The following is a 15466-nucleotide window of genomic DNA, read 5'->3' on the forward strand; positions in this document are numbered from 1 at the left end:
ATGTATACTGCAGAAACAAATGTTTTTGGAGAACAGTCTTCACTATCATATTCGTTTTTCTAAATGGAGTGTTAAGAGCATGTTAGGTATATTTAATAGCATTATAATTGCAATTTTAGAAAGATGTAAAATGTCAAGACATGCAGTGTTGTTCAGAAAATCCAGCAAGTATACCTGCTGTATTTTTTCTTCAGCAACCAGTTAAACAAAATTAAACACGTTATACATCAGCAAGGAATATGAGGGGCAAAAGGTTAAGTACCGCTGTGAACTAAACTCATCTTGATGAATAAAATGCATATTACTGATAGGAATGATTGCACTAGTTGTCAAGCAGGATTTCTGACTTTTTGCCACGGGGACCCCTAGTACAATAAAACATTTAACTCCATGTGTCATTTTACCGTGAATTCAGTAGAAGAACTCGTATGTTTTGGACAGTGTTAGGCAGAATCACACCCAAAGCCCTAGCAATGATGGAAAATTAATTCTCATCATAAAGAAATAGAGAGTGTTTAAAGGGTAGTGAATCTCTAGAGCAAACCAGTAAGTGGGGACATTTGCAATATCAGTAAAGTATGTTGCTGGAATGAAAAACAAACCAAGCTAAAACAGGAAAATGATAATCTGTTGTTGCTGCCGATTATTTCCTTCTTTAATTCTTTTCTAGGCTTAAGTGTTTCTGAGACTTGTTAGGATTTTATTTGGAAGCTTTTTCATTGTTATTTCTTAAGGTATGAAATATATAAGCTCCATTTAACAGAAAACTAAATTTATAAGTGAAATTAGTAAAGACTAAATAATTGCTAAATAGTTTATGGAGTTAATCTAAACCAGTAATTCATAGTTTGCAAAATTTTAGTTTGAATGCAGTTTACATTAGTGCACAAACTACATTTCCATGAAGTTTGTTTTTCACTACCTTATGATGGTGATGAAAATACCTGACCTCAGTTTAAAAGAAAATAAATGAAAGAAAAAAATGTGTGTGTTCCTGTATGATATTAAAATGAGATTGGCTCCTAATAATTCTCAGTGGTCACACAGTCATATCTTCATTTACTCTATTATGCAATTAATTATTTAAATATATATATATATTTGAGTAGAGAACTTTCTTCAAAAGGCACCTCAAGGATAATGTATTTTGTAAATTGACAAACAGAGGGAATAAATTTGACTAATAGAAGCAAATGTAGCACAAAATGTTTAATAGCTGCATTATACAGTACTTAATCAGAAATATTCTGTTCAGCAGTACTGTTTTGGGGAATATGAGTGAGACTTTCCCATCTTGGATAGCAGATTGAATCTTGTTTATATTTTTTCTTACACCCGCTCTGGTTCTGTGCATTTTTCGATGTTCATTTGTGTAAGCTGTTAGAGTATAAAATGTACTTTTGTCCTAGCAGTTGGTAAGTTTTTGTTTTTTGAAGTTAGTAATGTCCTCAAGTAATAAGAAATGGATGGAACAATTCAGTTAAAGTAAAACCCATATAATCCAGCAGATTATATGACTTGCAGTAACTTTAGAAATAACTTAATATTGAACAGCCCTCATACAACTAATAACAGCTAGGAAAAGTCATGTAAATTAACAACTAGTACTTCCAAAATCATGGTTGTTGTTATAAAATCTTTGTGTGTGTGTGTGTGTGTGTGTGTGTGTGTGTATAAAAGAATGATTTGAAGGATCTTTATTTCCTATTTCTATTTTCAATTAGGGGGGAAAAAAAATATAGAATTACCTGTCCCATTACACTGCTCAAAGCACTACATCTTCATGCAAATGTCATTGTTTTCCAAAATGAGAAAGAGAACTGAAAGTGTATCTGTATCCAGAAAGAATCCAGCTGGCTGATGGAATGGTCTCTTCAGTATCAATGAAATTCACAATAATTGCTATACTATCCTGCTGTGACTCATAAATCACTGGCCAAAAGACTTCTCTTTATTTTTATTTCTGATCTTCATTCCACGTTTTTTTTTTTTTTAAGCCAGAGATGCTCACGTAAGTTTCCTATAGGCATGAGATAAATATAAAGTAATTCGGTATAAAACAGTGAATCAATCTAGGACAGTGAGTTTAATAGAATGAACATACAGCAAAATGGTTAGGAAGAAATCATTTAAACCATCAATCCAGAGCATAACAGCAGTACAAAAAGCAAATGGGATGGAGGATTGTTAGGTGAGGCACAGAATATAAAGCAGCAGAGGTATCTACAGCATACATTTACTTTGCCTAAATGGAATACAGGTTAAATTACACAGGTGACAGGTAACTTTTAACAGTCTAAAAATTTGGTGTGAAAGCACATCTTTTTCCCATTTGCACTTTGATCCACCTATAATAAATTTGTGATCTGCAAAGCTCTACCGTCTCACAAATACTTATCATAATTAAAAGAAAAGAACTTATAGCAAAATGTAAAATTAAAGAAAATGCTAGAATTTTTGTGGTTTTTGTATGCTTGTTTGGAAAAAAAAAAAAAAAGAAAAAAAATTATATACTTAATGCACTCAGATTGTAACACCCACAGACTATGTAGTGAAATTCTTGTTCTTGGGTATTCAGTGAGAGTTTTGCCACTTATTCAGATCAATAATTCCACCTGCTGAAGCCAACACTTTACTGGTAGAATCCTTTGAACAACTAGCACCAGCAAAAATAAGAATTAGAAAGGATGTTATTCTGGGCATTTCTGATCTTCGTTGAAATTATTCCATGTTTGTACCAGTAAGGTCAATTTTTTTAATCCAAGAATGAAAATGAAAAGGGAAACATAGATTCAGAACTGATACTGAAGATCATGAAGGTGCTTCATTTGATGCCACTTTATCAAATAAAAAGAGACTATTAGGTTTTGTGGATAAGAGAATATGAAACAACAGATTTTATCATTGCTGTTAATGTGATGTTGTCAGTAAATAGAAGCAAACGTGAGCTTTCTTTTTTTTCCAGTTCCAGAGGGCTCCTCACATAAGAGCATGTAAGCTGAGATGGGTCTTCGGAATCCAGCTTCTCATCTAGTGTACCATCTACTTTATCATTTTTCTTCATTTTTTTGGCTTATGAATTTCCACATTATCAGGTAACATTTAACCACTGAACCACTGTGCAAATTAAGTGCTCTCCTTTGATATCTTTGTAATGGAGATGTTCCATCAAATGCCTTTTTAAACTTTGTGCTTGAACCTTCCTTTTGCAGAACAACAGTCAATTATTTTATGTCTTTATTGAAAATTCAGATAGACTTTTGAAAACAAAGGCAAATAATGACTATTAAATTAAAGATGGGTATGCTAACTTAACATTTATTTTCATTTTCTCACTAATTCCATTAATCAGTAAGTATCATGTGCACATTCTCGTAAATGGTGATGAATTTTCATACTGATACTTTAATTAGATTGAAATAAAGATTACTGTAGTGTTCACCTGGGAAAAGTAGGAAACACTGAAGTGGAGATTTCAACAGGGAAAGTTTTCTTTGTAGTTCTTACAGTTTCTTCAAAATTGAAATTTAGATAAAATTAAATTACATAGTAAGATTATAAGTGTTGGGTTATATATAATATTTTTGGACTTTTATTAAATCTCAAATATACAAACTCAGTAAGTGAATTTGTTTGAAGTTTGTCTTTTATCTGGACAAACAAGAAAAAAACTCTCAGGCTATGAAGTACTACATATGTTGTCATTCTCATATCAGGACAAACAGTAAGAAAATCTAGAAAATGGCCTATGTTTGATATTTTTCTACTCAGGTCGATTATCAGAAAGAAAAAATAATTCCAAAGCACTATTTTAGTTTTCAAAAGATTAAAAAAAAAAAAAAAAGCAAAATCCCTACAAATATACAACATACAGATATTTTTATGGTAATATTTTGTAGGAAAGTATTTGCTAATAGAATACTAATATTTAGGGCTTGTATGTGCATGTTTAAATAGCTACAGTCCAGAATCTCATTCAAATATTTTTTAAAAAAATGAGATGTACAATGGAGGGTGAATAATGCTTCTGACCTAGAAATGGAAAACTGTCTGCAATTCATAATGAATAAATTCAAACGTACAACAGGCTAACTAGCTGAATATAACATAAGCAAAAGTTTTCTCAATTATGTTTTTGTTTGTCTGGTGTTGGTTGGCTATTTGGCTGTTTTGGTTTGGTTTTTGTTTTGTGTTTGTAGCAGTCCGCTATCTGAGGTTGTTCTTGTACTGATGAGATACAGAGAGTAGCATAACCCATACAGAATACAAAACTCTAACTAGTGGATTTTTCTTTTCATTCCTTACAGCTCCAGGGTTCCTACCACCTTCCAGGACATGAAATGGCTGAAATGAGAAAACTGTCCATAGCTGCATAATCCATACCAGTGAAAGCAGATCTGCAGACATTTAGTAGCAGTCACTCATACATTCCTTGCTATATGCTATCAAAGGTAGGTGTTTCATTTTCTCTGTTCTGTTGTAACTTTTGATTGCTATATCAAGTATCTGTTTTCCTTTTTTGTTGTTGTTGTTGAGCTTTGCTCCTCTGAGAGGTTCTGGAAAGAAGAGCAGCACTTGGACTGGAAGGAGAAGTGCTGCTCTAACTCCACTAATCAGAACATCTTCTGAGCATTCTGCTGTCCATTCAAGAAGAATAAATAGAAATCAGTTTAATATTCACTGCTGTGGGTGGAAATTGGAAAGAGTTTGTAGTCCTCCTCCCCACAGCAGTTTTGCAAGTTAGCTAACTTGTACTTTGATACTTTTCTTCTCTAGAGCTCTTAAAAATTTCTATTCAGAGATGTGATCATTCTAGTGAATAATATTCTAGCAGTCAGCATGGACATTTTGGCACTATACTTTAGCAGGCTGACCAATGGAGTTAAATTATATTAATTAGTAAATTATATTTTATGTAACCCCAATGGACCAGAAATCAATTATTAGATGTGTATAACTGGAGAAAAAAATAAAGCAAAACAAAAGTGAACATTTTCACACTAATCACAGTGTAACCTAGATTTATGCTGTGCAAATTATTGGAGGGAAATATAGCTGTTTTGCAAACAAATGTAAAGATTAACTACTTACAATAATTCTGGACATTAAAAATAGAAAAACAAAGATCTTAAAAATCGGTGTCTTTAAAAAATTGATCTGATTAAATTCATAGATTTCTTAGATGCAATACTAGAATATAAATGGAGAAATGATACATTTATGGCAAAGATCAGAAGGCATATTTCATTTAAGAATCAGTGAAATTCATGATAGAACAGTAAAATCCTTAGGTCTATAGAGTGTGTTTGACAGTGAGATTTAAAAAAGATCTAAGTGTTTGACTTTTTTAAGACTATTTCAAATGAGCACATCTGGTTTATGTTCCTAAACCTCTGGCCTTTAAAAAGTCCTGTTCCCAGTTCATACAAAATGCCATTCAGAATTGTTTGACATGGTGACCTTCCCCATAGGTGGCTGGCTGAATAAACCGATTAAATAGATTCAGGAACTTAGCATGTATACAGCACGTTAATACTGGCATCCTGGAGTCATTAGTAAACATCCTCATTATTTAACTACTTTTCTTAATGTAGGTTAGGAACTGAACCAAGATTAAAAATTAATAATAATCTGTTTATTTATCAGGTAGAACTGAAATAAGGAAAGCATTTATTATTTTTTTGTCTAAAAAATTTCCATTGTCACATTTTCTTAAATACAAAGAAACAAATTTCAAAAATCAAGTAATTACATTAAATATCTTTACAGTTTCATAAGGATTGAAATAGTGAAGAGGTGGACTGGTTAGGTACATAAATTCAAATGGTCAGTAGGTATTTCACAAATGCTTTTGAACATGATAAAGTTAAAAACTAAATAGCGTATGGGCTGGAAAATTTGTTTTTTTGCCATACTCATTAATAGAACATTCATTGTTATTTGTGTAGAGTGTAATTCTTTTTGATTTGCCTTCCATTTGCCTTGAGGACAAGCTAGTTTAAAACTGTTCAGCACACTGCACCATGCAGAACAGGTAATCTGTCTAATTAAGGTCTGTAAGTATGTTCAAAGTAAAATATTGAAGAGCTTCCATAACCTCACTTTCACCCTCCCTATGTACCGCAGCTTCTGAGACTCAGAGATACCCTAGCCATTAACTCAAGTGTTTACACTCTAAGCTCAAATTCTACTTTGCCAGAATGCTTCATTTCACAACTCTGTTTTCTCATTTACAGGCAGAAAGCAATTTATCAAATTTTTATATTACATTTCTCAGCTTGTTCCAATATTGGACAATATAATGTATTCCTGGAAATTCAAAATGCAAAAGCATAGTGTGACTTTATCCAGGGACCTAATAAGATTTATATCCACATTCTTTTTTTGTGTGTTCATTTGGTGCATTTTAATGAATTATTAATTATGACCAACAATAAAATATTATTTTGCTCTGATGCACAACAAAAGGAAAGATACCCAAGAGAAATCCATCTGACATTTCAAAGTAGACATGGCCAAAGTATGTTCACAAGTTTCTCATCAAGTATTGCGAGACATGCATTTGCCCATCAAATGAACCACACTGACTGAGGCATTTCTAAAGATACAGATGTAATCCATGGGGAGATAAAGTCAAGATTTATTACATTTTGGGGAGCATTAATTAGTGCTCTTTTTCTGAGCTTTTTTAAAAATAAACATATGACTAAGATCAAAAGATTTCTCTATTTTTTCAAATGTTTTTAAAGGTTGACATATAGGATTAAAACATGTAAGGATGCATGTTTTGAAACAGACAGCATTCAAATTGAAAGCTGCATATAATAGCTTAATATATTTAAAATATACTTAAAATCAGATTTATGCAAATGCTTTAAATATAATATTTGCTGTGAAATTTGTTTTCATTTCACTTTTATTACATTCTCCTAAGTGACCTTAACTCTAGCACAAGTTTTCAGAATATTCTATGTATATATTACTGCATCTTCTTATCTTTAAAAAACAAGATGATGCATAACTTAATGAAAAAATACGGTTCTTGAAATATTTCATCTGCGTAACATTAGCATTCTTTATACATTACTTACTAAATTTGTATAGCCAAAATGTCTACAAATTTCTTTACTTTCAAGGTCGCTATAAGAAGTGCTTTTGAAACTACAGTGAACAAATGTTCAAAACAATTGAATTTTCTCTTCCTTACAACTATCTAGAGTTAAGCAATATATTGTAGAATATTCAGAGAAAAGACAAGTTAAAAACACTTTGGGTGTGAAAGCTATACAATAAGACGATATATATCTCTGCTTTCCTTTTAAAAGAGAACGCGGAAAGGTAATACTGTGCCCCATATATTAAGGTGCGTGTTCAATAAGCATATTTGTTCCCCATGAAATCTTTGGTTTAACTTGAAACCTATCAGAAAAATGTTTCATGTTCTAAATAGACCTAATTGTAGAATATATCATGCACTTTACAAATTTCTGAAAAATCACTTTTATTCATAGAAGTAATGAAATGTTACATGCTTATACAAGATTACTAACAATGATAAGAAATCTGCTTCAAATAATCACACCAAAAGCTAGTTTAATGCTCATTTGAAGGAAAAGTGAGTGCTAATGGATTTTGAAAAACTGATCATGCCTTTAATAGCATCAAGCATACCAAATTCTTTTTCACACCATACAGTCCCCAAGGGATCATCAACCTATAGATTAAAAATCCAAGACCTTTGACCTTTCTATAGTTAACTGTCAAGTGATTATTAGGCTGCCAATAGGCATAATATCCTTCCTCTGTTTATATTTACAATTACTGTTCTTAAGTAAAACCAATTCATTATATTAATTCTTTACATTCTGAAGCTTCTTTTATATTCTCTCTTTCAACTGCTACTATCTGTTAAAAAATAAGGATCTGATCTGAAATGCTGTCTACTTTCTGCTATCATTCATTCTAATAAAAATGAATTACGCCATATAACTGTCCTTTTTTCTATCTAGGTCATTGATCGGCTCATAGGGAAGTAGGTGGGAAATAGCTCATTCCTTATGAAATAGCAGAAATCTTTTTTCCCCTCCTGAATTCAAAGGGACAATGCCAAGTTAATACTCTTAATTGGCAACTGGAGGTGAGCTATATGTTATGTTTATGTATATCCTTCTTGTTCTTTGAACAGACTGAATTAGAAAATTCAGTCATATTTTATACTAATGTGTTTTATCAGCATTTATAGGTTAAAAAATACTTCTGGAGAGTAGGATGTAAAGTCCTGCCAACAACATCATAGTTGACTTCTCCTTTTTCAGAGCAGCAAGGCTCAAGCCCAGCTCAGATTGCAGAATATCCCTTTTGCTTCAGGGAGCTGTTATGGAATTTTTTGTGGGGGCACACCTCAGTCATTTGCTCCCTTGTCTACTTCAGAGTCCAAATCAGCAGTTGCAGAAGGTACCTGAGCATACTGCAACTACTCTGCCTCCAATTGTTCTCTGGTATTTCTCTCGAGCATTAATGAGAGGGGAGCTGCTGTCTCCTAAGCTGGTGGGTGCTAAAAGATAGTTATTGAAACAGTTTGAGCATGTCTCTGCTCTGTCCTTCAGGAATAATTAGGGTGGCAGGAAGTACAACATTGCACAGGGGAAGTTTATCAGTGTCTCTCTCATACGTCTGTATCAAGTTAGGAGCAATGTGATCAATTCTTGGTGAGATTAGATAAATTTTCTATTTCACTAGGATTTGAAATAAAAAAAAAATAATTAACTGTTACTATACTAGGCAATATTGATACATTAAGATCTAGCCCCATATTAAAACAGTAACTTAAAAGGGAATTTTGGAGCTTTATGCCTGTTATCTTGTCAGAAGCCATACCCAGATTTTTCATGGTCTAATTTTCATAAGCTTGACAGTTCCCTATGCTTTTTCCCTCTTTCCAGGGAGAAAATACTTGGAAGAAATTATTTTCTATTATGGCAAATTGAGATCTAGTGACTAATGGCTAACTGTTATTGCAGTTCTTGATCTGATCTGTTGTGCTGGAAACAAACTTCAGTCTCCAGAGTGTAACCAGATACAACAGGCAGACCCTGAGTTTATACAGGCAGCATATTAATAACGGAACAGCTTCAGAATTGTTATCCTAATGAACAGTCTCAGATCTAATGAATTCCAATGCTAAAACTAGGTGAGCACACAATTGTTTTCATTCAAATTGACAGAACTGAAAATAAGACGTTTCTATTAGTTTATTCAGGATGAAGAATAGCATTAGAAAAATAGAGGAGACCTTCTCATTGGTATATTTTTTTTCAACAGCTTCAAGCTGTTAACAGTTACTTTGTCCCTAGGTATGCAGTGGTGCATGTTATGGCTAAATGATTAGCTTAGAGGCCCTTGACATACAGACTTTTTCTGTTTCCCAGTATCAGCTGTGAAAATGTATTTCCAAGCAATTAAACCTCATCTCCTGCTGGCTTGGGAGCCAGGAACCTTCAAAATTCAATTCATATTCTTCAATACCTACTACAGTTGGAAAAAAACAAAACAAAACAAAAACAACAAAAAAACACCACACACACACACACGTATGTTAGAGTCATAAAGAAATTCACTGATATGTGTTTGAGAGCCTTTTAAAGAGGAAAATGAAAAGCCTGGAAAGATGTTACTAACATAGCAAATAAAGCAGATGACAACAAGTATCCTCGTTTATTGTTGCTGTTTTGAAACTTTCAGCACACACATACATCAGTATGCACAACAGAAAGAGAGACACACAGTAGGAAACAACAGTGGGGAGTCAGAGTTAATCTCCCTTTCCTCCTTCCCCCAACTCTAAAGAAGATTTTCTGATTATACAAGTTTTAAAGGAAGGAACCTCTATTTCCAAATACTTGTGTGGTAGCTCAGATGCATACAATTATATATATTTCACAGTGACCTACATAGCAGCTTGGTTTGCTTGTGGAGCAGTGAGTGTCAGGCAGCTGGAAAGGAGTGCAAAGAACTGTTTCCTCTAAAGACTGTCAGGTTCTCAATGCAGATGGTGGAGTTCAAGTTCATTTCCAGTTAGATTTCTACCCATGCTCATTAATGGGCCATTGTTAAGAACCAACTTATAGGAGTATCAATGAGAATAAGGATACAGTAGTACTTGCTTACTCTGTTTAACAGCCACTGAAACTTTTGAATAATGCTTTGCCACAAATATAATTCTAGCAAATGTTTTCTCTATATTTCATTGTTTGGAGATGCAAAAAAAAAAAAAAAAAAAAAAAAACACAAAAAAAACACACAAAAACAGAAAAAGCAGACAAAAAGCCTTGATTGTGTGGGTTTTATGACAAAAATGCAAAATCTTTGTATGATGTGGCATGATAAAAGGATGAACTGTTTTCTTTTGGCAGATGTAGCTTTCCTTTATTGTTGCTTGTAAGACAGTTACAGTTTTCTGCTTGCATAATCAATCATACTGACCAATATTTAGTCTGAGTGTGATATCATTTAGGGCAGTTTGATGTGGAGAAATTTGATCATTTATTTTGTAAGGTAAAATCTACTTGAATTTAAAATATAAAAAGAGAGCTAATGTGATTCCTGCGTATTTTTAAGGACTTAGCTGAAGTCCTTTTTAAGGGCCTAGCTCCAGAGAAATGACTTCTGGGAAGAAATTCTGGTGAGCTTTTGAAGGTCCAAGGTAAATATCTTCTCCTCTATGATTTGTCTGCTTGAGTGGGAAGGAGACAACTTCATGATTCTATCCCGAACTTTATTTGTGAACAGAAATCTCTGGGTATTCACCCTTTCTCAGCATGAAATATTTGTAACTTTAACTATGATCTAAGTACTAAGTGCCACTAATTACAGAAGTGACTAATACTGTAGTGCTTCCATGAAGCACTGGTCAGCAGACTTGATGGAACAACGAAAGATCAAGTTGGCTTAAGAGGTAGGCTGAGCAGCTGTAGCAAAAAAAAAAACAACACCCATTCAGTTGGATAGTCATGATATTACTGCTGAATCTTTGGGCTTATGGACATGAAATGGTGTGATTTTTATATGTCTTTCTCAGCAGTTGTTGTTTTCCTTGCTAGATTTGTCAGTCAGACTTAATAACCTAAAATAAAAACTTTTCAACTCATTAACGTTTGCACTTTGACTCAAATCACTTGAATCTTGAAGTTCCAAAATGGAACTTATATCATGCTTTAATTGCAATTAAAACATTGGAACTCCCTTCTTAAGTCCTTGAAATTACAGTAGTTTTCATACTTTTATCATATTAATAAGAGAGCCAATGGCTTCCTGCAATGTAATTTAGTAAGATACTTCTAGTTAAAATGTTACATTATTTCTAAAGCGTTTAATTTGATAATATGTCAATCTCATATTGATAGAAGAACAATATTTTACTTCTTAATTTTAATACTTATCTGATTTCCACAAATGTCAAAAGTAAGTAATAGTTAAAATTGGATGACTATAACAAACATCTCCTATGAATATTCTTTTGATTTTAATGGAATTAGTTTAAATTGTGTACATACTATTTCTGTGATTACTTTCCACAAATATTCTTGTTAATGAATTTGTAGAAAGGAACATACTGAAAATGAGGCACTTACATGTGCCTATTGTACAAATTGCATTTTTAATTCAAAGTGTAACTATTTGTCCTTAAAGTTTCATAGGTAAAGCTATATAACTAGAGACAGAACATCCTTTATGACCTTCATGACAAGTCATATTGTATTAAACGTATGCTGGTTGTTCCTAATCAACTTTTTGTGATATTTGGCTAGATTTTCAAATATGAAAAAAGAAAGATGGAGAAAACAGAACTCATTTGGGTGAGAGAAGTTTAGATTTCTGCAAGATGACTCCTTTCTGTGGGTTTTGTTTTTCTTTTTCTTGGATGAATGGTTGGTTTTGTGGGTTTTTTTTTTAATACTTTTTATGCAGTGCCTTACTGACATTGAACTCCACAGAATCTCCTGTGGGACTTCTAGAAAAGTACTCTCCTGACAAGTGTTTCCTTGCTGTTCTGAACATACTTTCCAGAACCTTCTCCCAGTTAAAAATAAATAAATAAATAAGTGGTAGATCTGAGGTAAAGTGCAGTTTCTGCCTTTTTCAAGACCTCCTGATGAGTTCCACTGACAGATTGAAATGGCTAGGTGAACTTTTACACCATGGCTTAATTTTGTTTTTTAATCAAATTTATGTTATATGCTACTTCTGCAGCAAGTTTAAAAAATAAATAAATAAAAAATAACATGCTTTTAGTATCACAATAACACATCAGTAGTTCAATTCTCAGTAGTTAAAATGAGCTTTTGTCAATCAAGCTAATTATTTTCTTCATATATATTTTTATCTGGAAAGGAAGGACTTCTGATTTCTTGTGGACCAGTTTTTGCAATTCTTTTTTTAACCCCGAACTGTATTGAAGTTTCTTAATTCAGTCTCTTCTGTCTATCCTTTCAGTGTATTTTGTCATTAATACCTTTGGACTTAAGGAATTCAGTATGATGTTTCTCACATTTCCCAAGGAACTTTTTCTACTTTTCTTTATTCCTGCCATTTCCCCCCCCCCCCTTTTTTTTCTTCCATCTTTGAAATTTATTCAATTCTTTCTCTCTTTCCAAGATTCTTATGATTCTTTCTCTCACCAATTTAAAATTTCTTTTTCCTTTTTTTCTCCCAGGGAGCATTTTTGTAAATTTTGTGTTTAAGTGGGGAACTTGTAAATTTCCAAGTTCTTATACCATGTTTCCATATTTTTATGATTAATTATATATATGGTTTAGCCTTGGAGACATAGTATTTCTTTTGGATCAGTGTTAGCATTCATGTCAGGCTTTCACTTTTCTAGCTTGCAAATTAGTTGTTTTGCTAACAGTAGTGCAAAAAAAAAAAAGTGTAAAATATCAGTTTTTTTTAATATCTACTCCCAACTCTGTACCTCAGATGATTGATGATATGCAGTCAATGGCCCAGAATTTTTCCAAAATTGACTCTCATGTATTTCTGAGACAGTCATAGGGACAATTTATCAACCGTAGATGCATAAGATTCAATAAGGAGATAATGCATTCAAGTTTGATTGAAGAAAACCCAGTACTTGACTGGGAGCTTCATAATTTGATTGTAATGTGACTTGTTTCTCTGTCTGTAAAAGAAAAAGTGGAAAAGGATAAGTTGTAAGAAATAGTTGGATAGAAAACACTGATTAATAACTTTCTTAGTTATATTTCACCACAATTGAAGGAATACATTTAAAAACATGTATTTTTAAATATAGGATGAGAGGAGGTGCATTAATTTAGTTGTTGAAGAAGTGTGATATGTGTTTACTGAGAGAGAATTAAACTGGGTGAAATTTTTAGCCAACTATTCCCATACCTTTCATTCTAGCTGCTTTGTAGTAGGGAAAAAAAAAATCCCAGATAGTGAACAAAACAAGTATCTAAAGCTTACATTTTTCATATCTATAATTGTTAATAAAATGACTGTTGAATAGAATGGTAGGGAAAAAAAGTAGGTGCTCAGACTTATGTCAGCGGAAATCTAAGTAGTTATGTTACCTTGGATTTGTTCAGTCTTGATTTCTTGCTTTATGTTCTCTCTTCACACTAGCGTCTTCTCAAACAAAAATCTTAAGTTCCATTGGTACATATTCAAAGCCATGAAGTGGGAAGAGAAGTAGTTTAATAATTTCAAAACTGTGTTAAAGTGAATTCTAACAATGTAAGTTTGTGGTTTCATGACCCATACTGAGTGCTGACGACTTTGAAAGATCTTGTGAAGGAAAACATTTTCATCAGCAAATATTACCCATGCTGAGTAGTAAATTATGACTTCTCACAAGATATAGCCGTAAGAGTGACTTCATGTGAAGTAGCCTATTCTGATTCAAAAATGAAATAATCTTATATTGTTATCTTTTGTTCATATTGTGAGTTACTGCTGAGTATTGTGTATGCTATCAATTTGCATTTTGCCTAACTAGCTGGAATTTAAATTTTGCATACAGACAAGTCTCAAAATTTTGTTGCGTATGATGCAAAGACCAGGTAAATCTTCACAGCTTTTTTTACAGCTTTTTTTTTTTACATTTTTTTTCTCATAACATTTAACAATAATGATTAATCATTCTTAACTCCTTGATATCTATTGCAAGAGTATTAATTTTGATAATCTTGCTTGGTGTTAGTGTAACTTTGGTAGAACTTCAGTAGAATTTTCACTGGTATTCAGAATTAATTAGCAGCCCCATTACCTTGAAGCATTTTCCTGCTTTGTTATATAGGACTTGTTATTGTAGCTCTTACCTGAACAAAACTAATGAGTAAATAGGGTAGATGTTTTCATATCGGCCTCACTTAGGCCAGAAGTGGCAGAAAAAGACCCAGTAAGAGTAGGGAATACGCATTCTGTATCAATTATGAATGATTCCAGTTGCTGGTGTCAGCTCCCCAAAGAATGTAGTACCCTTCAGATGCAGTATTCATTTGTAACTATACTCAAGAGGAAGAAGATGAGTATAGACAAAGTGAAGCAATTTATCTAGTAGAGGAGGTTCATTAATTGAGGTGGTGCAAACTTTTTTTCCACACAGAGAAAACCTGATTGCACTTAAAATTCTACTGCAAGCAAAAGATGTAAAGTTACTAGATAAAAGGTTACCAATCAGTCCTTCAAATCTCCATGGAGCAGCAACATCAACAAAAGTCTAAACGCCACAGCAAGTGATTTACTTATTCAAAGACTGTCCGTTGACCTTCTTAAAAGAATGGAAGCATGTAGGTATTGATTACTGCTTTAAGAAAAATGCCTTAAAAATCCTTTTATAATTTCAACTTTCGTTGCCCTGATTTGCATTAAATATTATGAATGGATAGTGTATCACCTTGGAAAGTGACTTTTTATTGCATTATTCTGACAGAGCTTTTTAGCTTCTTAACAAAGTTATTTTAATCCATGTTTATAGTGCCAAGGTCTGTCCATTATTTTATAAAATAAGCAGTTACTATAAGTGATGTTGCCATATTACCACATCATAGATCTTTACAAAGAGGTTTGAACTGGTATGTTGTGGGATGGGTTGTGTATAATGGAGTGTGAACTTTTCCTTCAGTGACCTTTTCGCACACAGTAACTCATCCTCTGAGACAGAACAAGGAAATATATTTTTTTTAATAATGGCTACTATTAAGGGCTTTATTTTACTGGTCTCTAACAAGATGTAGATGTAGTATTTGTAGTATTTTTAGATGTAGTCAGTAGGGATGGACTAATGGAAAATTAAAGTTATTTCTAATGTTCATTTTTATCTGTATTTTGAAGTGTATTTTGAAGTATATTCTGAAATATGAGACCAATATTCTCATGTCCTGTAAGGAATATTTACTATTCTCCTGATTTCTGACAAATCATGGTGTATTTTTTTGATGTAAAT

General features: G+C 32.8%; 1 long non-coding RNA gene across 1 annotated transcript; it reads left to right on the forward strand.

The window, feature by feature from the left end:
• The first annotated feature begins 2964 nt into the window (after window positions 1–2964).
• LOC104912406 (uncharacterized) lies at window positions 2965–14803 on the forward strand. The gene is made up of 3 exons (XR_004160800.2): window positions 2965–3095; window positions 4308–4451; window positions 14627–14803. It is a non-coding gene; the product is annotated as an uncharacterized LOC104912406 (long non-coding RNA).
• The last annotated feature ends 663 nt before the right edge of the window (window positions 14804–15466 follow it).

This window comes from Meleagris gallopavo, chromosome 10 (genome assembly GCF_905368555.1).
Source record: "Meleagris gallopavo chromosome 10, MGAL_WU_HG_1.1, whole genome shotgun sequence".
NCBI lineage: Eukaryota > Metazoa > Chordata > Aves > Galliformes > Phasianidae > Meleagris > Meleagris gallopavo.